Below are 9,777 nucleotides of genomic sequence, written 5' to 3'. Positions count from 1 at the left end.
GAAAGAAAGAAAGAAAGAAAAGAAAAAAAGAAAAAAAAGAAAAGTCGGGAGGGGTTTGTTTAAATTTTTTTTTTTTTTTTTTAGACTTAGTCTCACTCTGTCACCCAGGCTGGAGTGCAATGGTGCAATCTCCGCTGACTGCAACAACCTCCGCCTTCCAGGTTTAAGCAATTCTCCTTTCTCATCCTGCTGAGTAGCTGGGATTACAGGCATGCACCACCACAGTTGGCTAATTTTCGTAATTTTAGTAGAGATGGGGTTTTACCATGTTGGCCAAGCTGGTCTCGAACTCCTGACCTCAAATGATCCACGCGCCTCACCTTCCAAAGTGCTGGAATTACAGGCATGAGCCACAGCACCTGGCCTGACATGGTATTATTTCTTACCTATTGGTTTGGACAAAATTTTTAAGATTGATACCTAGTCTCGGAGAGAGTGGATAAAGTGGTCTTTATAGACTATAATTTCGAAAGTAAATTGGTGCAGCTTTTTTGTAGGGCAGTTTAAGATTATTCACCAAAATGTAAAAAGCACATACCATTTGACTGAACATTTCTATTACAAAAAAATGCCCTCTATGGTTAAACAAGAATAGCTGCTCAACGATGTTCACTGTAGCAATTTCTGGTAAGAAACCCCAGTTACTGGTAAGCAGGTCGTAGAAAATAAATTGTGGTGTCATGAATACATTTCCAAAGATTATCTATGCTAAACTGTAATGGTTCCCAAATTAAGTTATAATCACCAAGAAAATATTATACCTAATATTTAATATATTGATGTATTTTAACTCCCCCTTCTTAAATCTACTTTTATGTATGTTTTAAAGTGCACATGATAGAGTAATGTAGTGGTGTGGGTGCTTTATAAATAAATATACATATGTTGGCATTAAATGACAAAAAATATCTGTTGTTGGGAATGCAGTAATTCAAATTTGTGCTGGAGATTGATATGCAGGGTAAAGATCAAATGCCATAGCATGTCACCCACACAAGGCCTTCAGTAACAGGGCTTTCAATTACCCTACTTCTCTCACCTCCTTTTCCACTCCTTTTTCTCTTCCCCAACCCAAGGCAGCATATGGCCCAGGAAACCAATTTACTCATGGGTTCTTAGTTATGTGTGTCTCTTGTGCTCCTACATGTTTTGCTGGGTGTACCAAGAATTCAAGGCCTTGACTAATCTTTACCAGGGCCATTTCTCAGGGTTATGTCTGAAGCAAGCAGCCTTCAGGGATGAGGCAATGTCTCCCTCTGGGACAAAGAGCAAGGATGTGGGGCCCCACTCAGAACCCTTGAGTGGGTATGAAGATTATTTTAAGTTGAAAACATTAGAGATTCAATAGATGCAGAAAGCCTTGTTGGAATGTCCCTTATCTGACTAAACGTAGCAACTTCTAGGAAATGAGGCTACCACAAACTCCCTCTTTGGGGTGGGCTTTACCCCCAGAAAAAAAGGCCGAGAGCAAATCTACCATAAATACTCTTTCCACAGGAGTTATATGGTCATGGAGAAGATGCAAAAGACCACTAGCACCCACATAAACAAGCTTTATCACCAGCTTTCTTATCTCCCAATTTGTTCCCCAGAAACCAATTTGTTTTTGCCATAGAAGCCCTTTCTCCTCCCTCACTTTTCCCTGCTAAGTTAGGTATATGCACCTCTAACTTTAACCATTTAATGAAGCTAGCTACTTCTTTGGTTAATTGCCATATGCATACAAATAAAACTTTTTTTCCTCCTGTTAATCTGTCTTTTGTCAGATTAATTTGCAGGTCCCCATTTAAAGAAATTAAGAGGATAGAAGAGAATTTTTCCCTCCCTGACAATGCTCATGTTGCTTCCCATGATATAGATAATATAGCCCTTTGTAACTTACCCAGGAGTCTCATATCTTCTGCCAACATCCAAGAAACCATAACAAGCTCAGTAAATAGTGTGTAAGTAGATTAAAGATAAATCTTAGACTCAACAATGGAGCATTTTCCTCACTTCTATTACACTACCCATAATTCCCTTAGCTTGAAATACCTTTTCTCCAGTCTTTGCCTCTTTGTGACTTCTTTTTTTACTTTCTTTTGTGGATAATATAGTTTTTAAATCCATTTGTTTCCTACTGACTTCAAAATTATACTTTATATATTTATTCTCAGATGAATTACCCTCAGTTATGCATAGGTTTCCCTCTGAAAAGTTTCATCAGTATCTCCTTACTTCTCTCAAACTACAAAGACATCAGAATGCTTTAACACAAATCATATGTCCACTTTTTCCATGTTATCTATTGCCAATGAAAAGAATCAAACTCTGTAAAATATCTAAAGAAGTTTATTCTTAGCAAAATGTAAGTGACCATGGCCCAAGAGGTCCTAAGAACATGTCCCCAGTGTGGTTAGGTTACAGTGCTTAGTTTTATATGTTTTAGGGAGACCTAAGACATCAACCAATACATGTAAAGTACACATAGGTTTGGTCTGGAAAGGTGGGACAATTAGAAGCAGTGGGGCTTACAGGTCATTGGTGGATTCAAAGTACACATAGGTTTGGTCTGGAAAGGTGGGACAATTAGAAGCAGTGGGGCTTACAGGTCATTGGTGGATTCAAAGATTTTCTGATTGGCAATTGGTCAAAAGTATTATTATCTGAAGACCCAGATTCGATAGACAAGAGTGTCTGGGTTAAGATAAGGGGTTGTAAAGACCAAGGTTCTTGGTAATGTAGAGGAAGCCTTCAAGTAGCAGGCTTTAGAGATAATAGATGGTAAATGTCTCTCATCAGACCTTAAAAGATGCCGGATTCTTGGTTAAATCTCTTCTGGCTCTGAAAAAGACCTGGAAAGGGAAGAGGATTCTTTACAGAATATAAATTTCCCCCACAGGAGACAGCTTTGCAGGGCCATTTCAAAATACTTCAAAGAAATATACTTTGATGTAAAATACTTAGATACTTTCAGGGCCTGCTCCCTGTCATGTGATGCTTTACTAGAGTCAGGTTGGAATTTGGTATCTATTGCTACAAGTAATCTATTTTGTCTTAAAAGTTATGTTTTAATGTTAATGCTTTTCAATTGTGCCTGAATTCCAGAGGGAGGAGAGTATAAAGAGGCCTGTCCAGAACCCTTTTACCATTATGACCTGAAATTGTGGGTTTTGTTTTGTTTTGTTTTGTTTTGTTTTGTTTCAGGTTTCTAGGGGTCCATTCAGTTGGATGGGGAGCTTAGAATTTTATTTTTTGGTTTATATATTGGTGTCTTTTATTTTAACTTTACCTCGTTTTTATTTCCCTCTGCTTTTATTCATTTTTTAATTGTTTTGCTTTGTTTTTGCTAAAATCAATTATTCAGATTCACCTCATGCTTACCAAATGTTTTACTCATCATTACTTCATGCATCCCAATCCTTCCTTCTAAGTTGAATCCCTTTCCTGTATTGAAGTATATCCTTTAGTAGTTCTTTCAGCAATGGCCTGTAAGTGGTAAATTATTTCAGCTACTTTATCTAAAACACCCTTATTTCATCCTCACTCTTTGGAGACCATTATAGCAAACATTTTTAAAACTTTAGTATGCATAAAAATAATCTGGGAAGTTTGTTAAATGCAGTTTCTCAGGTCCCTTTGAGTTCTATTTTAGTAGTTTCGGAAGGAAGGGGCCAGGAATCTACCTTTTCTACTAACTCTTCAAGTAATTCTGATGTTATTATGTCAATCCCACGCTTTGAGAAGAAATTAGGCCATAGACAGAGATAGCCATGGAAAAGATTTTTTGTTTTTTTACATTTTTAAATAAAAGTAATACATGCTCATTAAAGACATTTTAGAACAATAGAGAAACAGGGAAGAAAAAGTCACTTAATTCTATCCAAATACAATTACTGCCAGTGTTATGATATAGAATTGATCCTCACCACGCAGAGGATCTGCAAATGCAGATTCTGTATTTGCAAATTCTGCCTACCCCTAAAATTTATTTGCAACCCAAAAATCAAAACTTGTGGTCATTCATGGACATGCAGACAGCAATGAAAACTTTGAGTCATCTGCCCAACCTGCGGATGCTCCTAACTGACATCAAAGAAGGGCCTGCTCTGCCTTCTTGTTTCAGCTCCCATTCAGATGTGATCAGAGGATGCAGAAGGTAGCGGGGCAGGGCGGAGTAGTGCAAGAAGCTCCCGCTTCAGGGTCAGTAACACAGGGGCAGCTCATGCTGACATTTATTACAACAGCCTTAGGCAAGTCTCTTAACACTTTTGAACCTCATTTTTTTCCTTTGTAAAATAAAGAAAATAAAATCTACCAAGATGACTTGTTTTTAGGATTTAAGATTATAATCTCTGTGAGATATGTGATATGTGTGTGTGTGTATCTATGTGAGATATATAGATACACACACACACACACACACACATATTTCCCCTAGAAACAATGACTCAGTGTTCACTAATTCAGTGTTCACAGACTTTATGGAACACAACTGTCATCATGAGAATCAACCATATTTCCTTCTAGACTTTTTAATATGTGTAAATTGTATGCAACATTGCTGTTGAGATTTATATGATACATTTATTACCCAAGGTTAGCTTCTCCCACTCACAATCCTCTTCCTCTAATGTGGTGGTTTTAACCTGGCTGCACATTAGAGTCACCCGGGAAGCTTTAGAAAACATTGATGCCAGCCAGGCGTGGTGGCTCACGCCTATAATCCCAGCACTTTGGGAGGCCGAGGCAGGCGGATCACCTGAGGTTGGGAGTTCAAGACCAGCCTGGCCAGCATGGTAAAACCCTGTCTCTACTAAAAATACAAAAAATTAGCCAGGCATGGTGACAGGTGCCTGTAATCCCAGCTACTCGGGAAGCTGAGGCAGGAGAATCGCTTGAACCCGGGAGGTGGAGCTTGCAGTGAGTCAAGATCACACCATTGCACTCCAGCCTGGGCAACAGAGCGAGACTCCATCTCAAAAATAAATAAATAAATAAATAAGTAAGTAATAAAAAAAGAAAACATTGATGCCCAGACTGGATTCACAGACATTCAGATTCAATTGTTACAAGGCTGGGCCCAGGCATTAGCTGCATTTAAAAGCTCCAGATTGTTCTAATGAACAACCTGAGGTCAAACCTCTGTTTAATCTATTTGGAAAGGAAGCTGCTGGTCTCAGTGCACTTTGGAGTCATCCATTTGGCAGCCCCCTCTCCCTAGGGTATCCTGCTCCCCCACTCCCTATGGTGTCCTGCTCCCCCACTCCCTGCTCTGTTCTTGCCATAGCTCTTTCTTCTGCTTGTCAGCACCTGGAACTCAGGTCTACTGTCCTTCCCGGGGCAATGCTGCTATTTGTGCTACTGATCTGGTGGAAGGGTGAGGTAGGAAAGGCCCTACAGTGCCTTTACTGACTCATCTCTTAGTCTCGTCACAACAGTGTCCCACAAGGCTGGAAGAGAATAGCAGGCTTTACTGGGAGATTGGAGGCAAGGAAAGGAGACTGCAGAGCAAAATAAAAACTGCCAACAAGGCACCAAATGTGATTGCTTCAATAGTCTAAGGAAAAATCACCACCACTACCCAAAAAATGTTCACCCAGACCCCTGCCTTCTGCCCTCTTCATTCCTTATCAATCCATAGGACACACCCTTAATAGGATGTTTCCCAAAATATGAGTTACTGAGTCTAGAATAACATTCCATAAACAATGGAAAGGGATCTCTCTACCATTGTGAGATAAACATATACTTCTTTTTTTCTTCCTGACAGTTCTGCAGGTAACCACTGAATCAAATGCACGTGCGCACACACACACACACACACACACACATGCACAAAGAGAGAGAAAGAGAGAAATTCACAGATAAAGCACATATCATGGATGTAGAGAAACATTTTCCTCAGTGTGCATTAACATTGCTCCCATATATATTGAAGATAATCTTTGACTTTATTATTCCAATAACTTCAGCCTGGCCACCCCACAACTATTACTTACACTCCTGCTTAGAAATCCTTCCCAGAGGCCTGTTGGTGTTTAATTGTCCCATTTATGCATCTTTCTTAATCATCACAGCCACATGCCTCAATGGCCATGCTTTGGGTGCCACAAAGAAATAGCAAAGCATTCATAAAATCTTTACCCAGTCCAATGTCCTGAAGAATTTCCCTTTTGTTTTCTTCCAGTAGTTTCATAGTTCGAGGTCCTACCTTTAAATCTTTCATCCATTTTGAGTTTATTTTTCTATATGATGAGAGATAGGGGTCTAGATTTATTCTTCTGCATATGGATATCCAATTTTCCCAACTCCATTTATTGAAGAGGCTATCCTTTCCCCAGTGTATATTATTAGCACCTTTGTCAAAAACTGGTTGACTGTAAATATGTGGATTTATCTCAGAGTTCTTTGTTCTGTTCCATTGGTCTATGTGTAAGTTTTTCTACCAATACCATGCTGTTATGGTTACTATCATTTTGTAGTATTATAGATTTTGATGTCAGATAGTGTGATGCCTCCATCTTTGTTCTTTTTACTCAGGGTTTCTTTGGCTACTTGGGGTCTTTTGTGGTTCCATACAAATTTGAGAATTGTTTTTTCTATTTCTATGAAAAATGTCATGAGTGTTTTGATAGGGAATGCATTGAATCTGTAGATTGCTTTTGGTAGTATGGTCACTTTAAAAATATTAACACAGGTCCAGAGGTCCAGCTGTCGGGTACCTAGGATGCCGCGTGGAAGCCGAAGCCGCACCTCCCGCATGGCCCCTCCGGCCAGCCGGGCACCTCAGATGAGAGCTGCACCCAGGCCTGCACCTGTCGCTCAGCCACCAGCAGCGGCACCCCCATCTGCAGTTGGCTCTTCTGCTGCTGCACCCCGGCAGCCAAGTCTGATGGCCCAGATGGCAACCACTGCAGCTGGCGTGGCTGTGGGCTCTGCTGTGGGACACACACTGGGTCACGCCATTACTGGGGACTTCAGTGGAGGAAGTAATGCTGAGCCTGCAAGGCCTGACATCACTTACCAGGAGCCGCAGGGAACCCAGCCGGCACAGCAGCAGCAGCCTTGCTTCTATGAGATCAAACAGTTTCTGGAGTGTGCCCAGAACCAGGGTGACATCAAGCTCTGTGAGGGTTTCAGTGAGGTGCTGAAACTGTGCCGACTTGCAAACGGATTGGCCTAATCAAGAAATTCAACCTGGAGAGATGGAAAATCAGCTCTCATATCTTAAGTTAATTTAGTATAAAAATAGAATTGATAGTGAAGGTATAAAGTGTAACCATCAGTTAAACCTCTCCTGTCATTCCTAGCTTCCTTGCTTCAGAACTGAAATGGAAGGGGGTGTGTTCCTACTTTGTAGAATTTGGGACTGGGCAAAATGTGTTACCTCCTTAAACTAGCTGTTATGATTTTATTCTTTGTGAGTTAATTAGAATAAAGTCATTTTCTTCCAAAAAAAAAAAATATTAATACTTCTAGTCCATGAACATAGGATGTATTTCCATTTTTTATGTGGCTTTTTCCATATCTTTAATCAGTGTTTTGTAGTTTTTCATTGTAGAGATCTTTTGCCTCCTTGGTTAAACTTATTCCTAGGTAACATTTTTACAGCAGGGACAATTTGACTTTCTCTTTTCCCATTTTGATGTCCTTTGTTTCTTCCTCTTGCTCTGGCTAGGACTTCCAGTAGTGTGTTGAATGAGAGTGGTGAAATTGGGTATTCTTGTCTTGTTCCATTTTCTAAAGAAAAAGACTTCAGCTTTTCCCCATTCAGTATGATGTCAGCTATAGGTTTGTCATATATGGACTTTATTATGTTTAGGTATATTCCTTCTATGCCCAGTTTGTTGAGGACTTTTATCATGAAGGATGCTGAATTTTATCTAATGCTTTTGCTGTGTCTATTGAGATGCTCATGTGAATTTTGTCCTTAATTCTGTTTATATGAGGTATCATGTTTATTGATTTGCACGTATTGAACCATCCTTGCATCCCTGGGATAAATCCCACTTATCCTCACATGTTATCTTGTTGATGTGCTGTTGGACTGCATTTGCTGGCATTTTGTTGAGGATTTTTACATCTATGTTCATCAGGGATACTGGCCAGTTGTTTTCTTTTTTTGTCATGTCCATGTCTGGTTTTGGTATCAGGGTAATGCTGGTCTTATAGATCAGGGGGTTTAGAATAATTCCCTCCTCTTCAATTTTTTGGAATCGTTTGAGAAAAATTGGTGTTAGTTCTTCTTTAAAGATTTGGTAGAAGTCAGCGTGAAGCCACCTGGTCCTAGGCTTTTCTTCACTGGGAGACTTTTTATACTACTGGTGGGAACCTGAATTACGAGAGTCATTACAGAAAACAGTATGGAGATTCCTTGAAAAACTAAAAATAGAACTACCATAGGATCCAGCAATCCCACTATTGGGTATTTATCCAAAGAAAAGGAAATCAGTATATTGAAGAGATACATGCACCCTCATATTTACTGCAACAACATTTACAATAGACAAGATGTGGAATCAACCTGTGTCCATCAACAGATAAATGGATTTAAAAAATGGTATATATACACAATGGAATACTATTCAGCCATAAAAAGAATAAAAGTCTATCATTTGTAGCAACACGAATGAGCTGGGAGGACATTCTGTTAAGGGAAATAAATCAGGCACAGACAGACAAATACCACATGTTTTCACTCATATACAAGAGCTAAAGAAGCTGTTCTCACCCATAGGACCTTAAAAAACTCGTTTAAGTATAGAGGAGAATAATGGTTACTAGAGGCTAGGAAGAAGGATAAAAGAGGTTGGTTAATGGAGGCCGGGTGCGGTGGCTCAAGCCTGTAATCCCAGCACTTTGGGAGGCCGAGATGGGCGGATCACGAGGTCAGGAGATCGAGACCATCCTGGCTAACACGGTGAAACCCCGTCTCTACTAAAAATACAAAAAAAAAAAAAAAAAAAAACTAGCTGGGCGAGGTGGCGGGCGCCTGTAGTCCCAGCTACTCGGGAGGCTGAGGCAGGAGAATGGCGTAAACCCGGGAGGCGGAGCTTGCAGTGAGCTGAGATCTGGCCACCGCCCTCCAGCCCGGGCGACAGAGCAAGACTCCGTCTCAAAAAAAAAAAAAAAAAAGAGGTTGGTTAATGGATACCATATTACAGCTAGATAGGAGGAATAAGTTCTAGTAGTCTGTAACACTGTAGGGTGAATATAGTTAACAACTTATTGTATATTTTTAAACAACTAGAAGAGGATTTTTAATGGTTTCTAATACAAATTAATGATAAATGTTTGAAGTGATGGATACGTTAATTACCCTCAATTGATCATAACATATTGTGTATATCAATATGATACACAGTGTGTATCAAAATATCACACTGTCCCCACAAATATGTACAATTATTACATGTTGATTAAAAAATAATAATTTTTAGGCCAGTTACGGTGGCTCACGCCTGTAATCCCAGCACTTTGAGAGGCTGAGGCAGGCAGATTACTTGAGGTCAGGAGTTCAAGACCAGCCTAGCCAACATAGCGAAACCCTGTCTCTACTAAAATTACAAAAATTAGCCAGCGTTGTGGCAGGCGCCTGTAATGCCAGCTACTCAGGAAGCTGAGGCAGAAGAATCGCTTGAACCTGGGAGACAGAGGCTGCAGGGAGCTGAGACTGTTCCACTGCACTCTAGCCTGCAAGACAGAGCAAGACACTGTCAAACAAACAAACAAACAAAAAAATCATAGAAATACCAAAGCATTGAAAACACTTATTTCTTTCCTATTACAGTAAAT

The 9,777-nt window shown here is 39.9% G+C and overlaps 1 pseudogene across 1 annotated transcript; it reads left to right on the top strand.

The window, feature by feature from the left end:
* Positions 1–6,680: 6,680 nt before the first annotated feature.
* On the top strand, positions 6,681–7,446 carry LOC111545886 (annotated as a pseudogene). The gene has a single exon (XR_002732578.2). The product of XR_002732578.2 is annotated as a coiled-coil-helix-coiled-coil-helix domain-containing protein 2 pseudogene (transcript).
* The last annotated feature ends 2,331 nt before the right edge of the window (positions 7,447–9,777 follow it).

Source organism: Piliocolobus tephrosceles, chromosome 11, assembly GCF_002776525.5.
Source record: "Piliocolobus tephrosceles isolate RC106 chromosome 11, ASM277652v3, whole genome shotgun sequence".
In the NCBI taxonomy this organism is placed as follows: domain Eukaryota; kingdom Metazoa; phylum Chordata; class Mammalia; order Primates; family Cercopithecidae; genus Piliocolobus; species Piliocolobus tephrosceles.
The sequence above is the reverse complement of the archived record's forward strand: the minus strand, read 5'-3'. Positions and strand labels throughout refer to the sequence as shown.